Source organism: Suncus etruscus, chromosome 4 (genome assembly GCF_024139225.1).
Source record: "Suncus etruscus isolate mSunEtr1 chromosome 4, mSunEtr1.pri.cur, whole genome shotgun sequence".
NCBI lineage: Eukaryota > Metazoa > Chordata > Mammalia > Eulipotyphla > Soricidae > Suncus > Suncus etruscus.
The window spans coordinates 138,994,351-138,998,386 of record NC_064851.1 but is presented as its reverse complement, the minus strand read 5'-3'; the positions used below and the strand labels follow the sequence as shown (position 1 = coordinate 138,998,386).

Here is a 4,036-nt window from a genome sequence, read left to right as displayed (position 1 = left end):
GATTGAACCAGGAGCTCCTTCATGTGAAGCATGCACTCTAGTTCTTTTATCTGTCTTTTACCCCAGAACATTTTTTATCCTGTTACCTAAAAATTATTTTTCTTTTCAAATGGAGTAAGTAATCAATGGTTGGTGAGCACTTCTTTTACCCAAAGGCTTAATCTATGCAATCAGAAGATTCTTCCATCCTAGAATTCTAAGTTTTCAACATTTTTCATACATAGAAGCCTTCTGAAGACACAAACTAGAGAGATTAATGTGTAGTTGAACCCTTCTAAACTATGTGCCTTCTCTGAAACCAATTAAAGCTTCTATACAAATTTATAAGACCCTATCAAGTCTGCATGACATTTAATTGTCTTGAGAAAGTCCAAGACACACCTTTTAAGATCCTAAATTATTAAAAGTGCCACCAACCAATTTGGAGGGTTTATCTTCATTTCTTCACCAATTCAGCCTCTTCCTGCCCTCTGAACAAGGTTACCATGTCAGATTGTACCAGAACCCTTGAGGTTAAGAATCAAAAATCAGAGAAAGATACCAGTATAAGCAAGTAAATATAAAATAGTGAGGTTTTTTTTTGTTTTGTTTGTTTATTTTTTGTTTTACAGGGTTGAAGATCTGAAAAGGTAAGTAAGTTCATTGGCAGACTAAACAGTTTTCCTATCTCTAGCACTTTCACCTGATTAAATGTTTCTAAATGGGGGCTATTGAAAGGGGCAACAGGAAATCCACAGAGGCACTAGTATCTACTTTATCATCATTGACCAGTAACACATCTCTGGCCATAAATCATGGAACTACTACACTTCTAGTCCTGGAGTCTTCAATTTACAGTCTCCCAAATAAACCACACTTGCCTAGCAGATTTTCTTGAAGCAATAAAGGATCCAAAACAATTTAGGCACAATGAATTAACACGCTAAACTTGAGAGAAAAGGAAGTCAAAAGAACAGTGAATTTTGAACTCACAGAGGACATCTAGAAGAAGCAATAGGACAAAATGTCTTAACTAAAAGGTAGCTAGAAATTAAATGAATTTAAGTGTCAGCTGTAATAATATGTGTCTTCAAGAACTGGGCTGTCTATTGCATGAGACATTAGGGACTGGTTGCATCCGTTCACTTTCCCATCAATTCATTTATCTGTCCCTCTTTTCACCTCCATTTATCCACCCATTTTTTTGGTTATATAATAAAGAGAACAATCCAATGTGGTATATATATGGAGCATAGAAATGAGAGACCATGCCCTATAGAACTTTGATGCTAGAGTTCCTAGTTCATATATTTTAGTATAACATCAAATTTAGTTGATTGCATGATTCCAGTTCTGATGGAAAGAAAAGAAAATGTAACCAAGAGGACTCTGTGTGTGTTTCTGTGTGTGTGTGTGTGTGTGTGTGTGTGTGTGTGTGTGAGAGAGAGAGAGAGAGAGAGAGAGAGAGAGAGAGATTCAAGACACCATGAAATTTTGTGGCATGTGCAGAAAAGAATGTCTATTTGAGTTAATAATGTTAAGAACCCAGTGACTAGCAATTCTAGTCACCAAAAGATAACCTCTAAATGAACATTTACAGTGAATCATATATGTTGAAGTTGGAAACATAGTTATCCAGGGATCAGATTACAATTCAGCTATTTATTATCCCTTATTAATATTAATTAATTAGTTTTTCAAGTCAATTTCCTTAAGTGATAGTAATTTCTGTTTTATTTCACAAAAAATCTTGCAAATATAAAACAAATCAATATACCTGAAAATCTTTAGAAACTCAATATTTGCAAATTACAAAATGAACAAATGATAGCTTGCTCAGATCATCATTTCAGTAATGAGGAAAGCACATTTTCAAAATTACCTTGAAGTTGATCATACATCTCCATAAATGCCTCTGTGTTTAGAAACCCACAACTTCCCAGGAATGTTTATTCTATCATTAGATATATTTGTTTCAAAAGATGTGTCAACCACAGCTTGTAAGATACTTAAAGATCTGCTCATAAAATCCCAACAGTGATTCTCTGGTGTACACCAATGTCAGATCACCACTTAGTTGACATCAGCTATGATAGATAATCTGGGGCTGATAGCCCTCTCTCTCCTACTATCTTTGTTTGCATGAATTAATTATTTTTAAGATAATGGGGGAATTTCTGTTTTTAAAAAAGATGCCTATGCCTATGCCTATGGTCATGTGCCCCTAGCTTGCTAAAAACAAGGACTCTTCATTAGAAAAACAAAGACCACCCAAGAAAGCTTAAGTTTGACATAAGTCAAAAAGCTTTGAGTACTAGTGGTCGCTTTGGCAGCACATATACTAAAATGGGAACGATACAGAGAAGATTAGCATGGTCCCTGTGCAAGGATGACACGCAAATTCATGAAGTGTTCCATATTAAAAAAAAAAATGTTTTGAGTATTTTAGTGAAGAACAGTGCAAAACAAAGCCAACACCTGGCTTGATGCTTTAAAACTCAGATGGAAGTGTGAAAAACAGAGAGTTGACCCTTTTTGCTTGGGGGAGGAAGGATCACTGTAGATGGGCCCCATGGAGCTTCAGGGGAGCTATGGGATGGTCATTGCACATGTTAGAGAAGGTGGGTAGAGATTGTGCTCTCTTGACAGAACCTCTTTGAAAAAGAAACTGAAACAGAGAAGCAACAGCTTTAATTTCCACACCTGTTCCTGCCCCAAAGTGAAAATTGTGTCATTCAGGGCATACTTTGTATGAAACAATATTAATATGGCCTTTGGTAGTATCTGAAGTACAATAACAATGTATATTAATTTTATTTGCATTAGGATTAGCTAAAATATGACGATGTACACAGTTTATCATTCTTCATAATGTTGATGAGGCCAATTATTGAGATCAAATACTATTTTTATCTCCTTTCAATGCAAGTTTCCTATGCTTTATCAGTAATTATCAATAGGTAACATATAAACCATCAAAAAAGTGATACTATTTAATGTACAATGTTTTTGTTTGTTTGTTTGCTTTTGTGGAGCCATTCCTCGTGGTACTCAGAGGCCATGAGGTGTGGTCACACCACATCCCTGGCCTGGTAATATGTGATCTTTACAGTAATCCCAAATTAAAAAATCAATACTTTTAGATCCTAAAAAAAAAAAAAAAAGTACACTACTTGGGACCAGAGTGTTAGTACAACGGTCAGGCTTTTGCCTTGCACACTGTCACTGACCTGGGTTCGATTCCTGACATCTCATGGTCCCCTGAGCCTGTCAGGAGCAATTTCTGAGTGCAGAATCAGGAATAACCCCTGGACACCGCCAGGTGTGGACTCCCGTCCCCCCTCAAAAGGCAAAAAATAAATAAATAAAATAAACGCTACTGAGATCTGAAAGAAAACGTATAAATTATATGTTCCCCCTTCAAAAACTTGAATAGTCCACTCTATGCTGAAGTAAAGGTTATACATTTTATTTCTGAAAAAAATATGGAACTTATTGTTATTTATAACTATTCCAAATGAATTAAAAGTTTCACCTTTCTCAGTTTTAAAAATTGACAATATCTTTTTTTAAAATCATCCCAAAAGAATCCCAAATATATTATTAAAAATACTAAGATACTTTCCTTATGAGTAATGGTCTTTTTTCAGGAAGAAAACTGAAAATATATAGGAAATTAGATGGTCATATTTATGATATAATCCTTTTATAACTTGTTATAGTGATCTAAAACTTTTCATTAAAAGAAAGAAGGAAAAATCAAATCATAAACTGTGAAACTTAAAGGTACTATTCTGAAACTAACTTTTGTAAAACACTTTTATATCATTATTTCACCAGGGAAATTTTAATATCAGTTTTTTTCTTAAGGGGGGATAGGACAGAAGGTTGGTTTTTTTCCCCTTGCATTATAGAATTCTTTTGGACCCCAAGCTCTGCAAATAGCTCTCCTAGCACCTGCAGAAGTCAGAACTAAGCACAGGACCATCGATATACACTGAGTTGGAAGAAAAGGTAGGAAAGCAATCTCTAGTGCCCTAAAAAAATTAAATAGTAT

General features: G+C 34.9%; 1 non-coding gene across 1 annotated transcript; it reads left to right on the top strand.

The window, feature by feature from the left end:
- The first annotated feature begins 2,296 nt into the window (after positions 1–2,296).
- LOC126007342 (U6 spliceosomal RNA) lies at positions 2,297–2,403 on the top strand. Its single transcript, XR_007494923.1, has one exon. It is a non-coding gene; the product is annotated as a U6 spliceosomal RNA (small nuclear RNA).
- The last annotated feature ends 1,633 nt before the right edge of the window (positions 2,404–4,036 follow it).